Genomic DNA, 12,051 nt, shown 5'->3' with positions numbered 1-12,051 from the left:
GCAGACAAAGCAGGAAAGTGTTATCTGAACTGAAATCCTGCCCTCTTGCCCTGCACAAAACAACCCAGTGCTCCCGGCAGGGCAGGGCTGGCATCCCTTCCAAACTGGTGTTGGGGGCAGGATGTGTCTGGCTGCCTGTTCCCAGCTCCTGGGGAGCCACAGGGAAGGACAGCTCTGGTGGGGCTCCTGTCCCTCAGCTACAGCTGAGAAAATCTGCAGACAAAACCTCTTTGTGGGGAGGGTTTGAGTCTGAAAGATTAAAAGAGTTTGGTTTTGTTTTGGTTATCTCCTCACCTCAGCTCTGAGCCATGAGAGTGGGGTGTCCTTAATAAAGGGGAGTCATTAATACAGGGGTCACATTAATCCAGGGTCCTCATTAATGCTAGTTTTAAACTGAAGGAGGGTCAATTAAGATGAGATATAAGAAAGGATTTTTTTTTTTTTTTTACAACGAGGGTGGTAAAGTACTGGCAGAGGCTGCCCAGAGAAGCTGTGGCTGCCCCTGGATCCCTGGGAACACCCAAGGTCAGGTTTGGTGGGGCTCTAACCCACCCTCACCCCAAAATATGCACCAAGCTACCAAGGGAGAAGCCTTCCAGGGACGGGAAGGTAGATTGAGTTAGACTGAGATTATTTTCTTCACATGTCTCAATTAAAATGTAGATCTGCTCCACTGCCTGGGGCAGAGGGGCAGGAGGCTTTCGGAATGAGCTATGGGAGGGGGAAGCAAGGCATGGGGAGGGTTTGCTTCATCCCTGCCTGCCTTAACCCTTCTGGTGCCACCCCTGCTCTAACAGAAGGGTCTTCATTGGGATAATCAGGGAACTGCACGTGTGCTTGCACCTTGTCACGTCTGCCAAGGCTCCTTCTACTCTAATTAAACAAACTCAAAACCTACTCAGCCACTTGTGAGACGAAATTATTATGTTTGTGCTTTATAGATGCTTTACACATGTTTTATATTATATATATATATATATATATATATTTTTTTTTTTTTTTTTTTTTTTTTTTTTTTTTTTTTTTTTTTGTTTACTACAGTCATCACATCCAGCTCCCTACAGGACTTCTGCAATTCACTCCTTGTCCAAAATCCTTTAAGCCTTAGGATCTCACACGCACTGGTGAGGTGAGGAACTGTTACTCCTGTCCTACAAACAAGGGGCTAAAACACAGGGAAGTTAAGGACTGGAGTCGTTTTAAGTCGGGCATTGTTTGATGTGGTCGTTTAAGGTTCCTCAGTAGCTACAAAAAGAAACTGGCACTTCCAGAGGGGAATTAATTCCACTGCCTTCAACACCCCAGAGTTAGGAGGAATGTGTTCAGGAAAAGTCCTTGTCTTCACTGTCTGCAGAGACTGGAAAACGAGGAGCAGGTGAGATAAATCCCATCCTAAAGAATTTGTCCAAAACCATGCAAGGAAGAGCAAGGAAATAAATTCTGCTCTCTCTTGCCTAAGGAAAATCCTGTAACCAGTGGATCATGCTGATGTTCCTCTCTGAATGTACCGAGGGGTCCAGGACGTGTTTTCTCCAGCCAGTGCCTGTCCCAGATCTTGTCCTACAAGAGTGACTCAGTCCTTCAGCCCACAGCAATTCCCTGACCTCCCAAATCCCTTTATCCAGAATCATCCTCCAGCTCCTCCACTCTGTCCCAGCAGAGCTTTCAGCACTTCCCCTCCTCCTCAGAATATTTGTCTCAACTTTTCCTCAGCTCCCTCTTTATTTTTTTGCCACAACCAACAAAAAACGTGCTAATTGCTGGTGTAACTTCCCAGGCAGGGAAGAAAATGTTGGAGGTAAATTAAAAGAAAACATGTTTTCTTGGAATATCCTGGTTTCTCGCATTCATATCTGAAGTGGAAAACAATGGGAGAGAAGATGTTCAGGAAAACAGGACAATGAGTTGCTCAGAGCCACTCACCAAACAAGAGAAATGCAGATGTAGCTGGGGTTAGGAAAAGACTGTAAGGAGTCTTAAATTTATAATTAAAATAAAATAAAATAAAATAAAGACCCACAGCAGGATGAGAGAATCAGCTTCAAGCTCAGAAGCTCCTGTGAACTCCCAGAAGCTCCCTCCAGAACCACAGTTCTGCTTGGAAGGGAATCCTGAGTTGGAAGGGACCCACAGGGATCATCCACTCCAACTCCTGGCCCTTCACAGAACACCCAATAATCACACCAGGTGCCTGAGAGCATTGTCCAAACTCTTCCTGAACTCTGGCAGGCTTCATGCTGTGACCATTGCCCTATGGAGATGGTTCCAAAAATACACAATTCTTGTATCCGAAAGAATCCAAAATTTAAAAAATAATAATAATTCTTAAAAAAGTAAAAAAAAAAAAAATTTAAAAGCATCTATCTCTGCACCTCTGCTTGGGGGATGGAGTGCAGGGGGATGTGGGAGCAATAGGGACAGTCAGGGGCTGTCGTGGTGGCACAAAGAGAGATTGGGTGGCAGATCACTGAATGTGAAAATGTGCAACAAAAGATACTGGGAAGGAATTCCTGGCTGGGAGCGTGGGGAGGCCCTGGCACAGGGTGCCCAGAGAAGCTGTGGCTGCCCCTGGATCCCTGGAAGTGTCCAAGGCCAGGCTGGACAGGACTTGGACCAACCTGGGATGGTGGAAGATGTCCCTGCCCATGGCAGGGGGTGGAATGGGATGATGTTTGAAGGGCTCTTCCCACACAAATGATTCTCTGATGGCCTGAGTTTATGGGCAGGAGTGAGTGTGGATCCATGGAGAGACTGAGGCTGGATAAAGACACACCTTAAAGGTTTGCCGTGCTTTTCTTTAGGAGGAATCTCTCCCCTGCTCCATTCCCGCCCGTGCCTTGTCACAGGTGGAGGCTGATGAAATGTCACAGAAGCAGCAGCGGCAGCACAAGGCCAATGTTCCCCCACCCTGGGGAGGGCTCGTTTCATGTGCCATTTTCCCTCATTGGCAGACCATTGGCTGCAGAGGCACCGGGGGAGCACCTGACAGCAAGACAGATTCCCTAAAAGAGAGAGATTCCCTACTAACAGCCCAGCGACAGGGACAGCTCCCTGAACCATCCATATTCTCTGACACTCACTGAGCGCCTGCAGCAAAGCCTAGCCCTGCTTCACTGCAAATTAGGGCATTGCAAGACTTTAAAATTCACGGGAGGAGTGAGAGTGGTCATGTTGCAAAACCCATGAAATTTTGTCTGTTCCGAGAATTTGAGAGGGATCCCAAGCCGGGGCTGGACTCTATTTTGTTGCCAACATACAGAGCTCTAAAGCCACTTGAAATGTCCTCAGAACCCCATCTTATCCTCCAGAAGAAAAGTAGACTCTGTGCCATGTTTGTCAGCGCCAGGTGAACGTCTCACACCTGAGGTTCCCCACTTTCAGCACAGCAGAGATGAGCCACTGAATCGAATTGTGTACAAAAAAACCCCCCTCTAATTCAAAGTCTCCTTATATTCTCGATATATCTGTGTTTAAGCACCTGAATTATTCCTTATTTTGCTGCTTCTTGAGGTCTGAATCTCCCTGCTGGCTCTGTCAACATCCATGTTACAATTCAAGTCAGGGAACACTCGTTCCATGTGACAGTCCCTGTAACTTTGCATCTCAGCTCCAGTGCACACCTGATTTTTGAAGATTTTTAAGGCTGCTCAGGGTGGTCACGCAGCTTTTCCCCATCCCTGTCCCCTCCCTAGGTATCTCCTGTGGGATATGCAGATATTTCACCCAGAGACCTTCCCCTGAAGGGGCTGAACTTTCTGCAACGCTAAAACGTGAGCTGCCAATGTTCCTGTGACGGAGACAAATCCCAAGTAGGACGCCAACCTTGCAAGGCTGAACGAGGAGAAAGCTTCTGCTGGAACCCAGTGCACAAACTAATTATCTTCCCACCCTTCCCCAACTGCCCTCTGGCAAAACGAGCTAATCAAAGGAAAGGTTGTTATCAAAACACATTTACCACACGCCTGCGCCTCATGGCCCACAGTGCCCAGTGCTGTCCCTGAGTTGCCTCAGGCAGGTACAGCCACTGAGATAATCAACCTGTGAAGGGCACAGCTCTGCCCTGCACTGCTCGGCTCACCAGAGCAGGAAAAGTGCTCCCAAAGGGGACACGGTGGCGTTTAGGGAATGGGTGCAGCCATGGGTCGGGTCCTCCAGGAGTGGGGATCTGCTCAGAGCGCTGGTTCAGAGGGGTTTGTTCAACGTTATCTGTGGAGAAACGGGATTCCCAGGAGGCTCTGATTCACTCGGGGTTTTATCACCGTCAATAGCCACGCTCCCAGTCCTGAGAATTTCCTCCTCCTCCCTGGGCTAAGAGCCCCGATCTCATTTCAAAAGGCCATTGCAGAGCTGGCAGGTTCGGGGCTGTTTCCTGGGCTGCAAAGGTGTGAAAGGATGGGTACTTTAGCTGTACCTCAGCAGGCAGATTAGACATTCCCTGGGCTCGGGGCAGGATGCTTTGATGCTCCCCTGCTGGGCTTCCCTCTGAAACCCCGGCTCCAGTTTCCGTAACTGCCTGGGAAGAGGTGGGAATTGCTCCGTGCCAAGGCCAATTTGGGGAAAATGACTCCACTTTCCCTTGCTGTCAGGTGGAAGGGGTTCTCAGGCCAGCTGTGACCCGGGAGGAATCAAACCAAGACATCCTGAGAGCTCATTCACTCCTGCCTTTGCCACCTCTGACTGCCAAACAAATGATTGGAGACTTTCGAACCGAATGAAAGGCTTCAGATTTTCCTGGAATTACTTTCCTACCCAGCATTTATGTTTTTCTTCCCGTCACGCAGTGGCACAGAACTGGAAATCTCCTTTGCAGTGAGAAATGTCCACAAATACAAACACCAGGGTGTTGAACTTAACAACTGAAGTAGCTCTGAGCCTCCCCTCTGATGAAGGGGGCACAAGCCCAGATGGGAACAGATTTCCAAGGAAAAGCAGGATTTGAGCTGGAAACCATGTTCTCCATGTGGCTGCTCCATCCTCAGGATGATCAGGAGGATTATCAGGTACCTTTGGCAAATTTCCCAGGTGCCTGAAGGCTTCAGGAGCTGCCCCATGGCAGGATAATGTTAAGGCAGGGAAGGACAGAGAAAGATTTTCCTACAAAGATGGCTCCAGCCATGATTGTGAGGCCCAGAGGGTGGCCAGGCACATTCCCCAGGAATGTGGTGATGGCACCAACCCTTCCAGAGCTTTAGAAGAGTTTGGACAATGCTCCCAAGCACCTGGTGGGATTTTGGGGGCTGCTCTGTGCAGAGCCAGGACTTGGACCTTGATGATCCATGTGGGTCCCTTCCAGCTCAGGATATTCCCTGATTCTATGGCTTTTTCATCATTCCAGGCAAGTGCAGAACACCTCCAAATTGCTGCCTTAGTGGAGGGACTCCAGTTGGCACCTTGGGACAAAACAGCATGGGCAGTACAAGGCTGAGGGTTTATAGGGTCACAAACCCCTGCAAGAGTGAGGAAATCCCCCTTTTCTCACTGTCAGAGCTCAGAGTGGCCCAGGAGCGCGTGTGATATTCCAACCTCCTGCCCCGCTGGGTCCCTGAAGCCTGACCCACACAGCCCTTCCTGGAAGCAGCACTGGAGGAGAAGACTGGGAGGCAAAAAAACCAAGGAGGTAAAAAAAGGGAAAGAGAAAGAACAAAACCCCTCGTCCTGAAAGAGTCACAGGCTTTCAGACAGCAGAAAGTCAAACAAGAAAAAGACCCTTCAAGAAAGGTCTTGTTGCAGCCTGTGCAGGCAGCTGGGGTTACCTGAGACTCTCTGGTGGCTCAGAAGACTCTGACCAAGAAAGTGAAAGCCAGGGACGATCAATGAGCTCTGCCAGAGGCATCGGGTTCCCTGCTGAGCCCAGACACCTCGAGCTGCACTTTGGAACTTTTCCCTTTTTTTTTTTTTTTTTCCTCCTGGTCTGGCAGGGAGTCTGAGTGTGGATAACAAACCTCCCTCCCCCTCCACAGTGATCACTAGAAAACAGCTTGTTTAAATGTATTTTTCCCCCCTTCATATAGTGTTAGAGAGGAGAGCTGTAGCTTGGGGGTGTATGAGCTGTCCACACAGGTGGCTGTGGTGGATGGGAAGAGGTGAAGAGCAGGAGGATGTGGAGGGTCATTGCCCAGACACTGGGGTGGGCATCTGCTGCCAGAGAACGGCATCAAACCCCTCTGAACAGGGCTGGGTTTTCTGTTGGGAAACCAAAAAAATCCTCCTATGGCTTCTGAGGTGTCTCACAACAGCAGGGATCCAGTTAATCCAGACCAGCTCCACCTGAGGACTTGTGTGTGGGAGATTTTGGCCGTCCCTTGACTAACCCGGAGCCAAAGGGATCCAGGAAGGTCACTGGTGTGGCCCAGATGTGAGAATCTCATGTCACTGCTTCCTCCATGGGGTGAGGAAGCCTTCAGGAGGCCACTGGATCCTATTCGCAGGGATCAGGAGCAGTGGGATCTGCTGCCATGTGCTCTGCAAAGCCAACAGAGCCAGCTGGGGCTCCTTGGGGAGGCTCTGGGTGCCAGAAGGACACGCAGAGGACACCAGCAGCTCCTCAGAGCTGAGCAGAGGAGTGCAGGGAGCAGAGCCAGCTCCTGGCTCCAGTATCTCCAAGCAGGACAGGCTGGAGATGCTTCAACAATCCCTTTTTCCTCCACAGCAAATGTCAGGTCCTCTAAACCAGCAACGTTTGTTGACTACTTTGCTCAGCCTCTAGGGCTGGTAAAGACTTCTGAGGGAGAAAGAAATCACTGCTTCCCAAATGTTTCGTTCTAATGGAAACATAAAAATTAAAAAAAAAAAAAATTAATGCTTCCTTTCAGAATGACTTTTTATTTTGAAATCTCAAGCAAATTGCTAAAAAACTGAAATCAAACCCCAAAACGAGGGCTTCCGAAGCCTAAATGAATCATTCTCCAAATACTAAATGGAATCAGCCCCTTTCCAGAACGGCTTTCATGAACATTTCTTATTTAAAAAAAAGAATTGGCCACTGTGAGCTGGAGGTAAAAAAAAAAAAAAAAGAAAAAAAAAGAAAAAAAAAGTTTTGAAATATCACAAGTTCTCCCAGAAAATGGGATTGTTTCCCTCTCTGATTGCAATTAATGACCTGCCAGCCAAGGAGTGCCCAGACCTGCAAGGGCAGATTCCAGAGCAGAAGGAGGCTGGTGCCTGGGGGTGCATCCTCCTTAAGGACAGCTTGTGTGTGTTCAGCTCTTCCTATTGGAATTAGATGGATGCTGCATGGGATGAAATGAGGCAGCAAAGCCAAAATCTAGGAGTGTCACTAACACAGCAGAGCCTGGGACAGGCCCCTTTGCACCCAGCAGGGGATTTCCCTGTAACAAAATTTTACTCTTCTCTATAGGGACGCTGCTTTTCTGCCCCAAATTTCCATCCTTCTGGCAGCTGGGGTGTTAAACACAACCCAGGGGTGCTGTGCAGGGCTGAAAACCTGCGCAGTGACCACGTGCAGATGGACCAGTGATTGTACATGGAATAAGAGAACATAGAATAATAGAAGGTACATAGAATAATAAAATGGTTCAGTTGGAAGGGACCCCCAAAAATCATCCAATTCCACCCCCTACCATGAGTAGGGACACCTTCCACTATCCCAGACTGCTCCAAGCCCTGTCCAACCTGGCCTTGGACACTTCCAGGGATCCAGGGGCCGCCACAGCTTCTCTGGGCACCCTGTGCCAGGGCCTCCCCACCCTCACAGGGAAGAATTCCTTCCAAATATCCAACCAAGAATTAGGGAGGGCTCTTTCAGTAGCCGAAGGGTTTATCCCTCCTCTGGGGATAAAGAGCTTGAATTGTTGCTGGGAGAGAAGGAAGAGGGGTGTTTACAGCTTGGATACGGGTGAGACAGGAATGACCTGCCAGGGGATTAGAAGAGTGGTCAGATTTGGGTGGCACTTTGGGACAGTGCCGCATCTGACACTGGAGGAAGCTGCTGAATTAGTTTCAGGGTCGCAGAAAACTTGGCTCTGCTCTCAGCCCTCTCTGCAGTCCCCGTCCGGGCTGGTGACATTGCTGTGACCTTGCAGCTGGTGACATTGCAGGACCTGCAGCTTTGCAGCCTGCTCCATCCCCACTGCTGCCAGCCCGGCCCCTCTCCCTCCGCAGAGCCACACTTTCAATTTACACCGAGTAAATGATTCATCACCACCTAAAGAGGCCTGAGCAGAGCCCAGGAGGGAGCAGAGCTGAGAAAGGGAGGGGGGACAAGATCAGGGTAAAGATACAGAGATGAAATGCTCCAGTGACCTGCTCTGTATCAGCTCCTCTCCTCAGAGCAGAAGCCAATCAATCCTCCGCCCTCCTCTCTCCTGCAGCCGTCTGTGGGTCTGTCTGTCTCTCTGTGTCTCTCAGAGGACTCAAGTTTCTCGGTGTAAGGTTAGGACAGCAGAGCTGTGGAAATCGATTCCCGAGCCCTGGCACGCTGCCCTCGGCACAGACAGCCCAGCTCTGCTGGGAAGAGATGGATGGGGAGCTGTCCCCGGAGCTCTCAGGTGGTGGGAGCTGAGGATGGTTTGAAATTCGCAGAACTCACAGAATGACTGGGTTGGAAGAGACCTTCAGTCTCTTCAGACCTTCAAGATCATCGAGTCCAACCCAGCCCTAACACCTCAACTAAACCACGGCACCGAGTGCCACATCCAGTCTTTCTTTAAACACATCCAGGGATGGTGACTCCACCACCTCCCTGGGCAGATCGTTCCAGTTTTTTATTATTCTTTCTGTGAAAAACTTTTTCCTAACATCCAGCCTGTATTTCCCTTGGTGCAGCTTGAGGCCGTGTCCTCTCGTTCTGTCAGTTGCTGCCTGGAGAAAGAGACCAACCCCACCTGAGCACAGCCACCTTTCAGGGAGTTGTAGAGAGTGATAAGGTCACTTCTGAGTCTCCTTTTCTCCAGGATGAACAACCCCAGCTCCCTCAGTCGTTCCTCACAGGGTTTATGTTCCAAGCCCCTCACCAGCCTCCTTGCCCTCCTCTGGAAATGGGGGTCTGGGGGAAGAGGAGCTGCATCAGTCCTTGGAGGGAAAATCCCAAAATAAGAGAGGAGTGCATGAAAGAGAAAAAAAATAGATGCTGCAACACATAGGGCAGCTTTCGCCTGTCTCCCAGTCCACCACAGTTCTTGATGGTTTATACTGGAGGAGTAGGAGGGAACAGCATGGCTTTGCCCACAGATCTGGCTCCCAACCCCATTCTACCCCAGCTCAGCACAGCCCACCTGCCTGCTCCACACCTTCCAGCAGCTCCCACATTCCCTGGATCCAGCCCCGCACTGGGAGTCCCCTGGGATTCCTGACTGGGAGGGGAGAGGGAAGGGTTAGCAGCCAGGAGGCAAAAATGTTTACAGCATTTTTCCCCAGGGATCCTTGAGCAGGAGTTGTTGATGACGTATCCCACTTGAGGAAAAGTCTGTTAATGAGCCTTGAGGGGTTCTGATGTGCAAAAATTTCTAATTAGAGGCTCAGTGTTCCAGCGTCCTTATCCTGAATATCCTGTGCAGCCAAAACTTGTTGAGTGGGATGTAATTGGCTCCTTTGCTCTCAGGGCTTCCCAAAAGGATGAGGAAACTGAGACTCAGAAAGGAGCACCTGAGGGTGCACTGAAAACCCCTCCCAAACTAGGACTGAAGATCACATTTCTTCACTGTGAGGAAAACTGGAGGGAACCAACAGACTTGAAGTGGGATTTGATAACATTTGCCTTCAAAGTGCTTCAGAAGAACCCCACAGGGAATCAATCTCATTGACCCTGCTGAGAGGTACATAAATAAGAGGTAATTTCTCCTTTCCAGATAAGGAATCAGAGGTTAAGTGACCAGAGGGAGGAGGGCATGGGGACACTGCCATCAGCCAGGTCCAGACTCCAGCCACACTTCTCCCTCAAGGATTGAGCCTGCACAGAGATTTTTTTTTTTTTTTTTAACCAAATTGAATCTGCCAACCCCACCCATCAGCATCCATGTCATTTCCAGCACTCCTCAGGATGAGCTGCTGCACACTCTGCAGTTGTCTGTGCCCCTTCTCTCTCCTTTGGGGGATTTATTGCTGCAGGTTTTGATTGTTTGTTGCCTCTGACCTGTATGCAAGGAGATGGAATATCCAGCATTGCTGTGGTACAATCAATGAACAAATTCATGCCTTTCTGTGCTGCGTGCACATATCTGTGCTGCCCCTTCACAGACAGCAAACACAGGATGAGATGGGATGGGAACACACTATAAAAGCTCTGTATCAAATGGAAATATCCTCAGGTCAGCAGGATGAAAGTTTTCTGGGCTCTTACCCACCACCACAACTCAGGACTGGTTTGCCAAGGTTCTCTTGAACGATTCCAGAGCATGAGCCACATTTTTGGCCGTGTTTTGGGATGGATCCCCCAGATCTGATTTGAAATTAGGCAGACTGCCATGGTTTTGGATGAGGGTCACACAGGCTGAAAGAAGCAGAGCATCCAGAGCATCGACAGAAGGTTGGAATGTGGTCCAGGTTTGTTCCCTTCTGTTCCAGCAAGGAGAGGCAGCAAAGTCTATCACTTCAACTGGATCCCTGTCTCCACCTGGAGAGTTTGCAACTCATCAGGAAGAATGCAGGTGAACCAGCACACTGCAAGAGCAGAGCCCATCAGAAAAAAACCCTCCAAGGCTGCCAAGGACACCGTGAGGCTTGGAGTGACAACACCCTGCAGAGCCACTCTCAGCTGGAGCCCGGGGACGGACAGATCCACTGCACTTCCCAGCCACTGCCTCTGCTGAGAGGGGCTTGGCAAATGACACCTCCCTGCCACTCAGAGCCAGGAGCTCAGCCAGGCTGACACCTCCCTGTCCAGGGCTTTGGAAGAGGGCTCTCTGCAGGAGCAGATCACTCTGGGAAAGGCTGCAGACAGGCAACTTCAAGACCAAAGGCATCATTAAAAAGCCTTTAAGAGGAAAAACAAGCCAATGAACTGATATCCCAGCACTGAGGACACCTGGATCCAGTGCTCCTTGTGAGGCAGAGGATAAACCAGCGTAACAAAATAATGGAAGGGTGGAATGAGGCCCCTGCTTGGCCTGTTAAACCATAAGATCCCCATGAAAACCGCCTTGGAGCGGATTCCATGCTGTTTACTGGGATCTGATTCCTCTCTAAGGGTGATGGGGATCACGACAAGTCCAAAAGTGGACATGTTCAGGTCAGCACTGGAAAGCTGGAGGTGCTGAGACAAGGGCTAATGGTCAGAGTCAAATTCCCTTAAATGGAATGGAAACCACCAGGAAAAAATGTGACCCAGAGAAAAGCTGCTGGAGTGCCGAATTCAAAACACATCAGGCTGCTTCGCTGGTGCAGTCAGCAAACTGTGGATCAAGTGGTGGAGAAGCTCTGTCCAGCCTCTACCACCCCTCTTTCCCCTTATCTCCCAAAAAAACCATTCATAATTAAGCAAAATCTCTTCCCATCAAATCCCAGACACTTTTTTGGAGGTACCTGGCTCAGCCAGGGGCTGAGACAGCATTTTAGCCCTGTTTTAGCATGAGGGGCGGTGGCAGGCAGGGCTGGGGTGGTGACAGACCCCAGTGTGGGAAATTACTAGGAAAAGTAAGATTTTCGTAAGCTGTAAAAGCAGGCCTCAGAAACAGAAAGAACAAATAACTTAAGAGTTTGCTGCTGCAGCAAAGTCTGAAAGCAGAGAAGATACAATGATACAGTAAGCAAGGACATGAAACAATAGTTTGAGTTTTTAAGCTTGGCTAGAATAGAACTTAAGACTGCAGAAAAATACGCTTAGCAAGATAGCAGAAGGTTTTAAGCTTTTTCTTAAGCTTAATAACAGAGTATTGTGTATTGTTAATAGAAAACACCCAAGCAAGCATTGTTTGAAGTAGGTGTAGGTGTGCTTTCAGTGATTGGCTAGAACAATTGTCTGTGAGCTTTAGCAACGTGCTGTTGGCTGGAAAACTTTAAAAATGCCCTGTAACCAAGAGATCCATGGCTACTGCTGGCAAGAGGTGAGCTGTTGCCATCTTTCAATTGTCTCCAACCTGTTATGAGGCTGATGCA

At 49.4% G+C, this 12,051-nt stretch overlaps 1 protein-coding gene across 1 annotated transcript in view; it reads right to left on the bottom strand.

Moving 5' to 3' along the window:
* The window catches only part of PLXNA4 (plexin A4), a 420,747-nt gene that overhangs the window by 148,305 nt on the left and 260,391 nt on the right, over window positions 1-12,051 (bottom strand). The window lies entirely within an intron of this gene.

Source organism: Chamaea fasciata, unplaced genomic scaffold (genome assembly GCF_029207755.1).
Source record: "Chamaea fasciata isolate MVZ Bird 193981 ecotype frontalis unplaced genomic scaffold, bChaFas1.0.hap1 SCAF_5, whole genome shotgun sequence".
Taxonomy (NCBI): Eukaryota; Metazoa; Chordata; class Aves; order Passeriformes; family Sylviidae; genus Chamaea; species Chamaea fasciata.
This window is presented reverse-complemented; position numbering and strand designations above follow the sequence as displayed.